Source organism: Leptonychotes weddellii, chromosome 4, assembly GCF_054177405.1.
Source record: "Leptonychotes weddellii isolate Sample4059 chromosome 4, ASM5417740v2, whole genome shotgun sequence".
In the NCBI taxonomy this organism is placed as follows: domain Eukaryota; kingdom Metazoa; phylum Chordata; class Mammalia; order Carnivora; family Phocidae; genus Leptonychotes; species Leptonychotes weddellii.
The window spans coordinates 53,143,166-53,159,771 of NC_138372.1; positions in this window are offsets into that span (position 1 = coordinate 53,143,166).

Sequence of the window (16,606 nt, forward strand, 5' to 3'; positions counted from 1 at the left end):
TATGTCTTCTTTAGAGAAGTGTCTGTTCATGTGTCTGCACATTCTTCAACTTCATAAAAACCATCTATAAAAAGCCCACAGCGAATATCATCCTCAATGGGGAAAAGCTGAGAGCCTTTCCCTTAAGATCAGGAACATGACAAGGATGCCCACTCTCGCTGCTATTGTTCAACATAGTACTGGATGTCCTAGCAACAGCCATCAGACAACAAAAAGAAATAAAAGGTATTCAAATTAGCAAAGAAGGAGTCAAACTCTCCACAGATGACATGATACTTTATGTGGAAAACCCAAAAGACTCCACCCCTAAATTACTAGAACTCATACAGCAATTCAGTAATGTGGCAGGATACAAAATCAGTGCATAGAAATCAATTGCTTTCCTATACACTAACAATGTAACTGTAGAAAGAGAAATTAGGGAATCGATTCCATTTATGATAGCACCAAAAACCTTAAGATACCTTGGAATAAACCTAACCAAAGAAGTAAAGGATCTATACTCTAGAAACTACAGAACACTTATGAAGGAAATTAAAGAAGACATAAAAAGATGGAAAAATATTCCATGCTCATGGATCGGAAGAATAAACATTGAGAATTCCTTATATAGTCTCGATGTAGGTCCATTATAAGATAGGTCATTTGCACATATTTTTTCCCATTGTGGCCTGCCTTTCCAATTTGCTATTGAGATAATTTTAGTTCTAGTGAGAAAGGGCATTTGCTCAGTGATAGGTAGCTCAGAGAAATGATTACTGCACTGAAAATTTAAGGACGAGTTGGAAGTCCCTGGTTAAAAAAATGTGTGTGTGTGTGTGTGTGCGTGTGTGTGTAGAATAAAATAGGATGTCATGAAAATCTTGGCATGAATTTGTTTATCAGATTACTTTACTCCAGGACAGGAAAGAGTCTAAAAAACACCAAAATTTGAAGCACTTTAGGAAAGAAGGGCTACTGAAAGGTAGATTGGCCATGTGGGAAGAGTGTAAAGAAGAGACTGGGGGTTGACAGAAATCTCACATACTTCATTTTGACATTCTGCACCCTCACTATTTTGTTTTTCTTTTGTTTCTGACTGGAAGGTGCCAAATAATTAATTGACAGCTGGGGTTAACAGTACCCAGATATGGAAACTTGGAGATATCATCTTAGAAGTTAAGGATATTTATCTTTATAAGTGGTGAGGTGATTTGCCTCTGAGTACTTGAGGCTATTGACTATTAGGCTGGAAAGAGGGAGACCAATAGGATTCACTAGAGGTTTCTGACTCCATTGCCCAAAGTTCACTGACAACCAAACAAGTATAAAAATAATATCTCCAGGCCAAAGTACCTCAAACTGAACTTGTGAGCCAAGGATAAGAAGGAGAATGTAATTTCTATCTCAGTAAATTGAATTATCTAAACCTGTCCACCAGCTACTCTGCTCTCCCTACCAGATTTGAGTAATGTTGCCCTGAAGGAAGAAGCAAGAATTCTGTTTGTTGAGTTGCCATTTGCATTAAGATCAGTAGACCCAGAAATACCCTCTGCCTTTGGGGCTGGCAATCAAGGGTATTTATTACATTGGTGGCTTTTATATTGAAATCAAGTTCCTGGCATGTCATTGATTATTAGGCATTTTTAAGACAATGAATAATATATACTTCTTCTGAGAGGAATACATCCTGGTTTGAACACAAATGATAGACACTTGGATAAATATTTGGTTTATTAAAAAATTTGTGAAAGCAGATAATCATTAAAAAATGTTAATATAATAAACAATTTACAAATGCACATTTAACTTATCAATCTTTTGTGTAGGGCCAAGGACTTTTCTTCATTCATTCAATAAATATTTATTAAACTCTTACTAGGTACTACTGCAGGTGCCAGAGATAAAACAATAAGAAAAACAGACAAATATCTCTGTCCTTATTACTTACTTAGGAGTGGAGTCAGGGTATGTGGGGGTCATGGGAATGCTCCCACAGAGTTCCTATGACAGGAAGCATAACTGAGCCACAGCTTCTTATGTCCTCCCTCCCTTCCTTCTTCTTTTATTCACATACTTAGATAATTCCTCTTATGACCAGGCTCTCTGGGAATTGAGGTCACTGTGATAAACAAGATACAATTATTGCCTTAAAAGAATACCAAAATTCAGGAACACAGACAAGTAAATGGATAATTACAATACATAATATTTAGATCCATACAAAAATATGAATGATGAATTATAAAAGCCCTCAAGAGGAAGTAATTCACTGTATTTGGGAGAATTAAGGAAATCTTCATAGAAAAGGTAATATTGGACTGAGTTTTGAAAAGTTTGCAGAATTTATTGGGAAAAAAAGGAGAGATTGAGTATTGTCTCCTCAAAATAAGATTTCTTGAGAGCTCAGTAGTTCAGGAGACAGTGATTGGGCACTTCCATGTGCCAGGTGCTGTGTAGGAGTGGAGACTTAGAAAACAAATCATGATTAAATGAAGCAAGTGTTTTTAGTATTTTTACGATAGTGCCATTATGGTCATGTGTTTTTAAGTGAATCTTTATCTCCAAGAGACCCATTCTAAAATTTTTACAGATACAATTACATGATATCCGGATTTTCTTCAAAATGATATCTTGGGGAGATCAAGGGACGAGGTATAAATGGCCAGATCAGCCATAAATTGATAATTGGTGAAGCTGGGTAATGAGTACCAGAGGTTTATGAGACTATTTTTCATAATAAATAGTTAAGAACAAAACAATAAGATTTGATTCCTGACTTTGAAAAGCTCATAGTCTATTGGGAAGAGAGATCTAAGTAGATAGTTTTAACACATTATGAGGAGAAACACTTAACCCAGTAGAAAAGATGTATAATGTTGGGGCACCCCGGTGGCTCAGTCGGTTAAGCATCTTTGGCTCAGGTCATGATCCCAGGGTCCTGGGATCGAGCCCCGCATCGGGCTCCCTGCTCGGCTGGAGGCCTACTTCTCCTTCTCACACTCTCCATGCATGTGTTCCCTCTCTCGCTGTCTGTCTCTGTCAAATAAATTAAAAGAAGAAGAAGAAAAGAAAAGATGTATAATGTTAAAGAAAGAAGTTATTTATAAATAAAAACTAACTCTAGGGGTGCCTGGGTGGTTCAGTCGTTAAGTGTCTGCCTTCAGCTCAGGTCATGATCCCAGGACCTGCTCCCACCCCCTCTGCTTGTGTTCCCTCTCTCACTGTGTCTCTCTCTGTCAAATAAATAAATAAAATCTTTTAAAAATAAATAAATAAATAATAAATAAAATTAACTCTAGCTGGTTCTACAGTATAGAGGGTTCATTGGTAATTCACTTTAGTGAGTAAATAAATCTCCATTCAGCTCCCTTGCCTTTAGAGACTGGGGAGGGAGAGAGAAAAGTTAGATTCAGACAAAATGATCTGTGATTATCAGAGTATATGTATGAGTCTTCGGATATATAAGGGGAAGCCCAGAAGTGGTACTTTTGAAATGCTGGCCTTTGGTGGGGGTGCAGCCGCTCTGGAAAACAGTATGGAGGTTCCTCAAAAAGTTGAAAATAGAGCTACCCTATGACCCAGCAATTGCACTACTAGGGATTTACCCCAAAGATACAAATGTAGTGATCCGAAGAGGCACCTGCACCCCAATGTTTATAACAGCAATGTCCACAATAGCCAAACTATGGAAAGAGCCCAGGTGTCCATTGACAGATGAATGGATAAAGAAGATGGGAGTATATATATACACAATGGAATACTACTCAGCCATCAAAAAAATGAAATCTTGCCCTTTGCAATGACGTGGATGGAACTAGAGGGTGTAATGGTAAGTGAGATAAGTCAATCAGAGAAAGATAATTTTATGATCTCACTCATATGTGAAATTTAAGAAACAAAATAGAGGATCATTGGGGAAAGTAGGGAAAATAAAACAAGATGAAATCAGAGAGGGAGACAGACCATAAGAGACTCTTTATCATAGGAAAGAAACTAAGGGTTGCTAGGGTGGGAAGGGGTAGGGGGATGGGGTAACTGGGTGCTGGGCATTAAGGAGGGCACATGACATAATGAGCACTGGGTATAAGACTGATGAATCACTGAACTCTACCTCTGAAACTAATAATATGCTATATGTTAATTAATGGGATTTAAATAAAAATAAATAATGAAATGCTGGTGTTTGTAAAGAGGGAGAGAGCTGAGCAACAGAAGATGCTTCTCTCAAAGTTGGTGGGGATAATACTGAACCGTCTATATGTGTTGCTGCTACATAACCTCATTTATGTCTCTAGACCTTCACAAAAGGTTACCATACAAATGATCTGTGTGTTTTTCATTTTCCTTGTTTTCCTTTCGCAGAAAACAAGGAAATAAAGCTGAGTTTCACATGATGGAACACCACAGTCATGGGAGGTGATAATGAAGGATTGTGGAACAAATGCATTAGTGACAGGAGAGGGTTAACTATAGAAATCACAGACATCCTGGGAGGAAGGCCCTAGGATTGGACTGGAGGTTGGATATGCTGACATGTGGGTTAAAATTAGAATTGGTTGTGTCAAAAAGGAGGATGAGGCTAATGTATTTAAGTCACTAATGTTTTGTTGGATAGTTTATCAGAGGCTTCATTCTGTTAAGCAAGGAGTAAGGGTCCTGGGCAACATTAATGCCCCAGGTCCCCTTGACAAAGAAGAGCCTTAGGAGGGGACATGGGTATGTCTGAGAAAGGGATAGAAAATGCTTGAAGGAGGGTGATAAAAAGAGAGACTTTCTTCCAAATGTGGTGCTCCCTGGGTCCTTGGCCTCCACTTGATTTCATACTAGAAAGAGACAGACAATTGACTCTGAGGGCCTAGCAATGATCTCTGGAGAAAATTGCAATTATCATCAGTAAGATATTTACTTCAATCCTTGTTTGTTTTAAAATGTGCTTTAAGTAAGATGAAATCAATGTGGAATTTCTTCAGAAATGTTGATCCTCATCCAACTTTTAATGATTTAAATTGTGTAATTTAGTTTTGTGCAATTGTTTGAACTAGCTTTTAAGTTAAAATTGTAGTGGTCAATAAAATTTCTGAATTCATTCATTTGGCAATCTTGTCATTAAAGAAAAATAATTTTACAGCCAAGAAAAATCGCAGCCAAAATGGTTGGAATAAGATTATTAGATCATAGTAAATAAGTGACAGCTATTGAGTCAAGTAAAAATCCAGATTCTATCCAAGTAATTTTTCTATGCTCTGCCACTACTTGATACCCATTATATCCTGGTACTAAATCCTGCTGCTCTGAAAGGAAGATCAAGAGTACAGATTCTCAAGGATTAGTGCACCTATTCTCAAACCCATTTGAAGTGTCAGCTAAGAGTATTGATTAAGTGGGCATCTACCAAAATAGAGTACCCTGAAGTTCCCTGACTAGTAAGCTTCAAATAGGATGCTCTTTGGAAGAGAGTAAAGGTATTTTTGTTTTGAATATAGACCAAGGATTAGAGCCTGCTCTTACCTTATGGCACTTACTGTTCTGAATCACAGCAGCAAACACTCAGGAAGAAAGTCACATATAGCAGAGGCTAAATGAGGACTTAGGTGGTTCTGAACCATATTCATAACACACTTTTAAACATAGGAATGTTTTGGACACACTTGATGTAATTAAATTGTATTTAATTAATGTTTATTGGGTTATGCAGTTTCATGTCTTTCAGTATTATGTTGTTTGAACAGAACTGGTTATGGCAAGGATCTTCACACTCTAGCCCCTGGCCTATCAACTACCAAAAACATGGTTATGTTTTTAAAAGTGAGTATCTCTTAGATGTTCATCCTAACCTTTTTATAGATAAAATTATATGATACTTGGGATTTTATCAGAACATAGCCATGCTCAGTATGTATTCTCTGTGACTACTTTCATGCTGTAATGGCACAGTTGAGTAGTTGTGGCAGATTCCAAATGGCCTGTCCTTGTAAAGCCTAAAATATTTAGTATCTCACTCTTCATAGGAAAAGTTTGCCCGCAAATGGGTTATGGTCTTGACTGGATTTGCCTACATGTTGAAGAAACAAGGTTCTCATATGTTCCAGAAAATGTGAGATCTTACTTTGGTGCCATTTTAATACTACACTATCACTCTAGCTTTTACTCACAGCAATTTGTATATGGCAATGTACTGCTTTATATCACTCATTTAACTCAATGATCTGTTCAACAGATATCATCATAGTAGAATGCATCTTCAGGTAGGGTATAAAAATATTTATGCAAAAATAAAAATTTGAGAGATATCTATGAAGACTTCATGATATGCCAGTGTGTCATAACTGCTAATTACGTGACTAGACTTTGCATTACACACATTTAGATATGTAAGATTTCATGGTAGATGTTTGTTGTATACTACCCATTATTTGCTCTCCTTTCACCTGGTGATAATATCCTAGTTTCCTTTGGGAAACATTTTTGTAAATGTTTTTGTAAATGTATATTCGTGCACATAGTCAGATTCATACATATTTTGAAGATAGAACCAGTAAGATGTGTTGGTTTATATAGAAAGGAGAGGAATTAAGAAAGACTCTAAAGCTTTTGGTCTGATCAGCTGGAAAAAGCATCTACCACCATTTAGCATGATACATATTTGTTTATGCTTTGCCTCCTTCCACTAGTGGCTTGAGATCAAGGGCTTTCTCTTTATTCCTAGAAACCAAAAGAATACCTGGTGTGTAATATACTTTCAATAATTAGTTGTTGAATGAATAAATGTGTAAGTATTTCTGTGGCATAGATTTCATAGATGTGAAGTTCTATGGAATCAAAGAGAATGTACACATTTAATTTTGATATATTTGAAATTAACCTTTAGAGCAAATTTGCTAAGTCAGTTCCACTAACTGTATATGAGAATGCCAAGGTTTCAATGAATGGGCAGTTTGGTAAGCACAATAATGCCATCCCACGCACCACACCCCACACCTGGAAAATGTTCATCGGTTGCACCACACACACTATGAAGATGTCCATGTTCTAATGCCCAGAACTTGTGAATAGGTTACCTTAATTGGCCAAAAGGACTTTGACATTGTGATTAAGGGTAAGGACTTTGGGCCAGGAAGAGGCTGTGGTCAGAGTGATGTGACAACAGAAAACAAGTATGGCCAGAGAGAGATGACAATGCTGGCTTTGAAGACAGAGGAATTTGCCTACACCAATCAAGCAGGAGTAATGGATGGGGTGGGGGGGGGTGCGGTGGGGAGGCAAACCAATTGAGTAGCAATATTGAAACTTGCCATTCAAGTTGGTAGAAACAAACTGAGGAACTATTTTTAAGTACAGGTAAGCCTAACATTTAATTTTAGGTCATTTATGTTGCATTAATGTAAACCTTATACATTTCCCTGAACTTTCAGTAACGTTTGCTATATATGAAATACCTTTTAAGAAATCAAGGAAAAATGGCTGACTACCACACTTGAGTAAATGTAGAAATAAAAGAAAGGAAGAATTGCATGAGGTGATGTTGAGATTCTCCTAATACCAGGAATTGGAGAGTAAAGTGATCACAAGAATGAGTCTTCAGAAACACAGATATACAGGGAAAGATGTGGCATGAGGGAAAGGCTGAAGTATCACCAATGTTAAAATTGGAATCAGGGGCATGAGGGAGAGAGAATAGAAAATGTTTTAGTAATGAATACCTTAATGTGAATTAGTTCCTCTACTGATTTACTCCATATCCTGGGAAATATCATACATCAAAATCCAGACATCTAGGAAAAGAAGGATATTTGGAGAGGGTGAGAAATTGTGGAAACAAGGTAAGGATGATAGAGAAACTTCACCCACATAGAGAAACTTCACCCACTTTTCTCATAGGTAGGATAGGACTCCAAGAGCCCTTGATCACCCCTTACATCAGACTGGCATATGTCAGGGAATTAGGTCCACAGGCCCAGCTGTGTCCCTCTGCAGGAAACTTACCATTTCTGCTTAGAAAGATTATTGGTTTTATATGCTTATTTGCTTTTAAATTTAATGAAATCAATATGAAACACCTTCAGGGACTTTGATTCTCAATGAACCACTTTTATGATGCAGGTATTTAGCTCTGTGCACCTGAGTTCAAGCTGGTTCTTGGGCCTAAACTATGGGGGTCAAAGAAAATTATCTGGAAATTCTGAGCACATTTCCTAGGCAATCTTGCCAATAAGGAATAAAGTTCACTGGCAACCAAATAAGATTCTAACCGTTATCAATAGGTAACAAGTAATCAACATGGGCATTTTGGCTAAGGAGTAGCAGAAGGATTTAGCTCCTATCCAGATAATTTTCATTTCACCCACTATATAATCCCCTGATATCCTGGTGTTAAATCCTGGAACTATAAAATTAAGATCAAGTATACAGATCTATCTAGTGCACAAACACATTGTATAAAGAAGCTGGCACCTGAAGACGTTAATTAAATTGGCTGAGATACTCAAATATGATCCCCAGAGGTTATTGACTTTATAGCTCTCTGTAGTCTAATCTTTAGAGCTGAATCAACACATCCTAGTTTGAATGTAGACCACAGATTGGAGCCTGCTCCTGCTTCATGATCCTTGTTGATCTGAATCATAGCATAAGAGCTCCGGGAGAATAACTTATTAACAGAGCCCACACAGGGAGTTGGGTTTACTATCTTTATTTAGTCCACAGAACATTTTTGAATGCCACAATATTTGTAGCATATTTTATAGAATTAATTTGCCTTCATATGCAAATTATTGTTCTTCTCTTTGACTTTCTCCAATCTTACATTGTTATTTGATTAGAATGCTTATTTCTCTTATCTGGCTCATTTATATATTCAAGGGGCAAAGTATTTTATGTTTTAATAAATAATTATATTTTGGTCTCAGCTTGAAGTTAAATGATGCGATTTTTGCTCCTTTGTAAGTTGGATATTGCCTTACACCATTTTTCATGGCCTACTTAGCTCAAAGTTTGGCAGTAAGATATTGCTATAATATATAGATCCTCAGTTGTAGTGAAAGTGAAGTTTATATATTAATCAAAATGTAATAACTGAAAGGTTCATGCTACTTTAGTGTATATGGCACACTTATAAATACATTCTTCATTTAGCAGATATTTCTTGCCAAATTATAGTGTTCTAGGCACTGGGAAGGGTAGTAAAATGCAGTTTCTCATCCTCAAGAGAGGATTTCACTATATAATAGGGGAAAAAAGGAAGTTAAAAAACGAATGTTCTATAAAGGGTGGTGACTGAGTCAGAAGAATTCATAGGAGAGCAAGTTCACTCTTTGGCTGAGATCAGAGAGGTTGCTAGGCCTATGCCAGAGTTGGTGAGCATGAGCTCCTAACCCCCTCAGTGAGTCCCCACTTATTCCACTGGTCAGATGCCCTTGTGCAGGGCACATCTTACACAACTGTACCCTGAATTCTTGGCTTGGGGTGATTACATATGGCTTTATGTAAATAGCAGCTTTGAGCTGAGCAAAAGGACTATACAAGTTTTGGAAGTGAAAGGAAAGCTTGAAAATATAGTTTAAGGCCAATTGGAGAGGACTGTGAATTAAGGGAAAGAAGTTTTATCTTAAACTTTTTAAAATTAGCAAATAATGTATATATATTAAATATATATGTATATAATATATATAAAAATTTAATATATATTAAATGGAAATATAATATATAAATATATGTTTATATATTTTTATAAATATACTTATATCTTTTTTTTAAACTTTTTTTTTTTTTAAAGATTTTATTTATTTATTTGATAGAGAGAGACACAGCAAGAGAGCGAACACAAGCAGGGGGAGGGGGAGAGGGAGAAGCAGGCTTCTCGTGGAGCAGGGAGCCCGATGTGGGGCTCGATCCCAGGACCCTGAGATCATGACCTGAGCCAAAGGCAGACGCTTAACGACTGAGCCACCCAGGCGCCCCTATACTTATATCTTTTAATATATGTGTATATTTATAATGTATATTACATTTAGAACATATATAAAGCAAATAATGTATAAAATATAATAAAATATGTAAATATATCTTTATATCTTTATATATAAATATATTTATATGAAATATAAATTATTAAAAATTATGAGATAAAATATATAGATTTATATATTTATAAATATAAATATATAGTATATATTAAAATATATAAAATATGTTTTATTATATTTTATATATAATATATTACATATATTATATATTAAATAATATAAAAATACATTTTATATTTTATAAAAATAAAATAAATATAATAAATAAAATAAATGTATTAATATATTTTAATGTATTTAAATATATTTGAATATATTTATATACATTATTTATGTGTTTAAATAATGTATATAAAAAATTTAAGCACAACTGAAATATTGACTGTCCCTTTCTTTTCCAAATCCCACTACCCCACCCCCTTTTTCAGAGGTAATCATGATAATCTGATACACACACACACACACATCCCTACAGAATATATATCTATACAGGCATATACGAGTACTCATGATTCTATAAAAATTATTCAATCACATTAAAAAATTAACAATTTATATTTGCCATATTTCTATGTCATTATATCCATATTAATTTCATTTTTTTCTGCTAAAATTTATATAAGCAACACACAAATATATTCTTTGTAAGATTCACAGAATAAAAAATATATGAGCAAACTATTAATGTCCCTCTTTACCCACTCTCATTTTTCCAGATGTAACTGCTGACAATGTCTTGTTGTGTATCTTTCTAGTGCCTTTTAAATTAACATACAAAACAGGGGTTCCTGCATGGCTCGGTCAGTTAAGCATCAGACTCCTGGTTTCAGCTCAGGTCATGATCTCATGGGTCTTAAGATCAAGCCCTGCAGCGAGCTCCACACTCAGTGGGGAGTCTGTTTGAGATTCTCTCTCTTTGCCCCTCTCAAATAAATTTTTAAAAAATTAACATACAAAACAAGTACAGTTGACCCTTGAACAACATGGGGGTTAGGTACACTGACCCCCATGGATTCTAAATTCCAAGTACAACTTTAAACCTCCCAAAACTTTACTACTAATAACCCGCTGTTGACCAAAAGACTTACTGATAACAAACAGTTGATTAACACATATTTGGTATGTTATTTGTATTATATACTGTATTTTTACAATAAAGAAAGCTCAAGAGAAAATGTTATTAAGGAAATTATAAGGGGTGCGCCCGGCTGGCTCAGTTGGCTAAGAGTCCGACTTGTGATTTTGGCTCAGGTCATGATCTCATGTGTCATAAGATCAAGCCCCACCTTGCCAGGCTTTGTACTCAACAGGGAGTCTGCTTGAGATTCTCTTCCTCTGCCCTTCCCCCCACCCACTCGCCCTCTCTCTCAAATAAATAAAAATAAATCTTTAAGAAAACCAAAAAAGAGAAAATTATAAGGAGAGAAAATGCATTTACAACACTGTGCTGTGTTTATTAATTTTTAAAAGATTTTATTTATCTGTTTGAGAGAAAGAGAGCAAGGGAGAGAGTGAGAGATCGTGAGCGGCAGGGAGGGGCAGAGGAAGAAGGAGAAGCAGACTCCCTGCTGAGCAGGGAGCCCGACAGGGGCCTGGATCCCAGGACTCCTCTTGGATCATGACCTGAGTTGAAGGCAGCCACTTAACAACTGAGCCACGCCGGCACCCCATGCTATGTTTATTTTTTTAAAAATCTGCATGTAAGTGGACCTACGCCATTCAAAACTCTTTGTTCAAGGGTCAGCTGTATTGGTGTATTTTTAACTCTCTTAGAGAAGTTTTCATGTCACATCATGTAGGTCTAACATTCTTTCTAACTTTTGATTTTATTCTATAAATGGTTTGGATATTGTTTAATGATTCTCTTATTAATGGGCAATTATTACTCTAAAGTAGAGTGACTTTCTAAATAAAGCAACTCCTCTCATTCTTTTAATGAGAGCCTCCAACTATGTACATTTTTTTTGGTCATATTGAATACATAAACCTTTAGGATAAAGATGAAATGTTTACTTAAAATATTAGTTACCCATAAATATTTAATATGCATATTTATAGAATAATATATTAAAACTTAGTAGCTGGTTTTTGTCATCCTTACATTATTATGAAACAATTTAATCCAAACTCTTCTAATGCAGCCTTGTTATCATTATCTGTCATTGAACCATGTTTTGAATCATTTGACAGTTTTTTAGAGCACATCATCTTCATTACTATGCTAAGATTTAGCTTATTTTTTAAACCGGTTTATGCTGCCATTACTTGAAATTGTGTACCAAGCCAAACTGAAAACACATAATGTTTACATAATGTTAGGACAGCTGCTTTTTTTCATTATTCCTGTACACAACTTACTTAGTGAATTATTTTTTTAAAGTCTTCTTTAAAAGGCTTGCTATTGCATATACAACACTTCTAACTGCGAGCCGTACTTGGAATGATTATGACATCTGTGTTAAATTTTTCTATCTTTCTCTCAGTCTCTCTAACTGATTAGAGCTTGTTTTTTTATCTAATGCATCTTTAAACACTACTTGGCTGTTCGAAATAAAGTGACTGAAAGGGCACAGAGAAATGTGAGAGAATTTGTGTGGGGTGTGTTAGGAGGGTCAATTATAAAAGGACTCTTCTGAGGGATGCTTTCCTTATATAAACCTACAAGTATTCTCAGCACTTTGGAGGTAGTCTTTAAGACATTAGTCTGCTGTTTTCCTGGTGTTGGCCTCACTGAAATAAATTCCTTTCTTTTTTCACTACCAAAAAAAAAAAAATGCTCATTTTCATAAAGCATTACCTGTTATTATCAATCTGTAACAAATTTGCCACTCAGGCAAAAACAATATTTCATTTTTGTTTTTGATTTGCTTTTCTCTGAGTGTTGATGTGATTGAACATCTTTTAAAAAAATGTTAATGGAAAATTACATTTTTTGTGTGAATTACCTGAAATTTCTATCTATCTACTATCTATCTTTCTAGGTACAATATACATCTATACATACACATTTTTTTTATGCGAGTGTTTGATTTTTTTACTTATTAAAAAATGCCTTACGTAATCTGGCTATTGAGGTTTATTATATATGTTGCAAATATTTTATCTCTGTCACTTGTGTTTTAATTTAGTTGATGGTGTCTTCTGTCATGCAAGTTTTGAATTTTTATTAGGACAAATTGGTCAATTTTTTCTTTATGTTTTCTGGAATTGTGCCTTATGGAAGACCTTTCCACTCCAATATTCGAAAAATATCCCTTTATAGATATTTAGGCATTTTTATAATTTTTTTTAAAGATTTTATTTATTTATTTGACCGAGAGAGAGACAGCGAGACCAGGAACACAAGCTGGGGGAGTGGGGGAGGGAGAAGCAGGCTTCCTGTGGAGCAGATAGCCCAACGCGGGGCTCAATCCCAGAACGCTGGGACCACAGCCTGAGCTGAAGGCAGATGCTCAACGACTGAGCCACCCAGGTGCCCCCATTTTTATAATTTTTTAAAGATTTTTAAATTTATTTGAGAGAGGGAGAGAGCACGCGCATGTGTGCACAAGGTGGGGAGGGGCAGAGGGAGAAAGAGAGAGTCCCAAGCAGACTCCACGCTGAGCCCGGAGCTCAATATGGGGCTCAATTCCACGACCCCAAGATCATGACCAGAGCTGAAACCAAGAGTCAGTCGTTCAACCGACTATGCAACCCAGCCGGCCTTAGGTGTTTTTATGATTTTTAATACATTTATATCTTTAATGTGTTTAGTGTATGTCATGAGGTAGGGTTAATATTTTATTTTTTACCAAACATTGATTTTCCAAACTTTCTCTGAAACTTTATATTTTCCAATTATGCTAACACTTTTTATTGAAGAGACCGTCTTCTCTCTACTAATATGAAATGCTACCTTTATTATAATCTAAATTTCCCTCCATAGATCTGTAGATCCTTTCTTGGGCTTTATTTTCTATTGTTTATTTTTGTACATACACAACATTCTCCAATTATTATGACTATTAAATTACCATTCCAAGTTCCTCATTTTTGTTCTTCTCTTGAAGAATTTATTGATTCATATCTTCAGAGGCAGAAGAATCTGGAGGCTAACAACAGAGACTCTGTTAGATCAGCTGAGATCCGAGGTAATGCTTCACTTCTTGCTGATTTGGTGATATGGGACAAGTCATTTAGCGTCTTTATTATTTTTTTAAGATTTATTTATTTGAGAGAGAGAGAACGTGAGCAAAGGGAGGAGCTAAGGGAGAGAGAGAGAGAAAATTCTCAAGCAGACTCCCTGTTGAGCACAGAGCCGGATGTGGGACTCAATCCCAGGACCCTGAGATCATGACCTGAGCCAAAACCAAGAATCAGACGCTTAACCGACTAAGCTACCCAGGCGCCCCTTAGCTTCTTTAAATCTCAGTTTCCTCATCTGTAATGATAATATTGTTACAATGAGGATTATAAGATAATTTATGACAGTGCATGGAAAATATTAAGTAATCTGAAATTTTAGCCATTGTTTTTATTATTATGCATTTTCTTTACTATATCAACTTAAGAACAAGCTTATCAAATTTTCTAAAATATCTTCCTCTGATTTTTGATTGTAATTGCTTTGACTTTGAAAGTTACAATGGGAAGATTGCATCTTTGAAACATTATCTTCTCTCGTCTGAAACTTTTATATTTTTCTGTCAATTTATTAAATTTTCAATGATATCTTTTAGAAGATTTTATAATTTCTTTGGTATAGGTTTATACATTTTTTGGTTATATTCTTTCTATTCGTTTTATGGGTTTTGTTGCAATTGTGGACAGGATCCTTCTATATTTTCTAATTAGGAAAATAATATTGTATATTATACAATGTTTCCTATATGCAAATTTTAATAAAGCCTGTATTGTTCACCAATGCCTTGTGAAATGGACTTTTTTTTTAATGGGGGGGGGTCAATGAAATGCTGATTCCTACTTTCAGATCAGAATGAAGTGAAACCAGAAATAGTCCATGGAGAGACAATTACATTTGTATAACACATGGGGGAAAAATTCCTATTTTCTTAAAAATTAATGAAATTCAAAGCAAATATTAACAACAAACTAAATATAAAAATTTAAATCTCAGTTGATATAAATATTATTTTAACTATTATTTTTTATTTTTTTACCTTTGCATTTTGAAATATTTATAAAGTTATGGAAAGTTACAAAATAGTACAGTCTCACATATGTACTCTTCCCCCAGCTTCCCCCAGTGGTTTCTTCTTATATTGCTATAGTACAGTATTGACATTGGTAAATTACTGTTAACTAGTCTGTTAAATGCTAACTAGACTACTAACCAGACTATTAACTAGTCTGGGTAAATAAACCAGACTTTATTTACCCATCACCAAGTTTAACCTGCATTCATTTGTGTGTGTAGCTCTGTGCAATTTAATTCCATGTATAGATTTATGTAACCATCACCACAGTTAAGATACAGAACTATTCTGGGGTGCCTGGGTGGCTCAGTCATTAAGCATCTGCCTTTGGCTCAGGTCATGATCCCAGGGTCCTGGGATTGAGCCCTGCATAGGGCTCCCTGCTCAGCGGGCAGCCTGCTTCTCCCTCTCCCACTTCCCCTGCTGTGTTCCCTCTCTCGCTCTCTCTCTCTGTCAAATAAAAATATATAAAAAAGTCTTAAAAAAAAAAGATACAAAACTATTCCATCACCACAAAAGAATTTCATCATGCTACTTCTTTTTATTTGCTGCCCCCGCCCCCCATTTATACCGCTGCCCTTTGGAAACTGTTAATCTGTTCTCCATTGCTATAGTTTTGACATTTTGAGAATGTATTAGAAATGGAATCACATAAAATACAACTTTTTGAAATTGACTTTTTTTTTTTTTTCACCCGGCATAATGCCCATGAGGTTGTCATGGGCATCTATATATATAGTTCATTCTTTTTTATTGATAAATAGTACTCCATTATAGGGATGAACCAAAGTTTATGCAACAATTTGCCCATTGAAGAACATTTGGGTCTTTAGTACTCTGCTGTTACAAAGAAAGCTGCTATAAATATTCATGTGTAGGTTTTCATATGAACATAAGTTTTCATTTCTAACTTTATTTTTAAGCTCTAAAGTATTAAAAATTTATTTTCCTTCAAAATTTTCTTAGTAATTAAGCTATTTTTACTCATAGCATTTCTGACACCAACTATGTGGGGTTTTTTTTCTCACATCAACCAATTCTCTGACTCTCTGGACACCAAGCGGATGCCCAACAATTCAATTCTGACACTATCTCTGTAGAATTAGTTTCAGATCCCACAGGTTAAGGTCTCAGTCCCAAAAGACTGCCCCCGATTTAGATGCCATTCACAAGTCCCAGGCCACCTGTACTTTTGAATGATTAGCTATAAATTGTAGGTTCCCACAACCTCCTCCTCAGAGTTGATAATTTCCTGGAATGTCTCAAAGAACTCAGGAAGGCACTTTACCTACTATTACCAGTGTATTATAAAAGGGTACAACACAGGAAGAGTCAAATGGAAGAGATGCATAGGGCAAGGTGTGAGGAGGGTGGTTGGGTGCCCTCTCTGGACATACCACTCTCCCA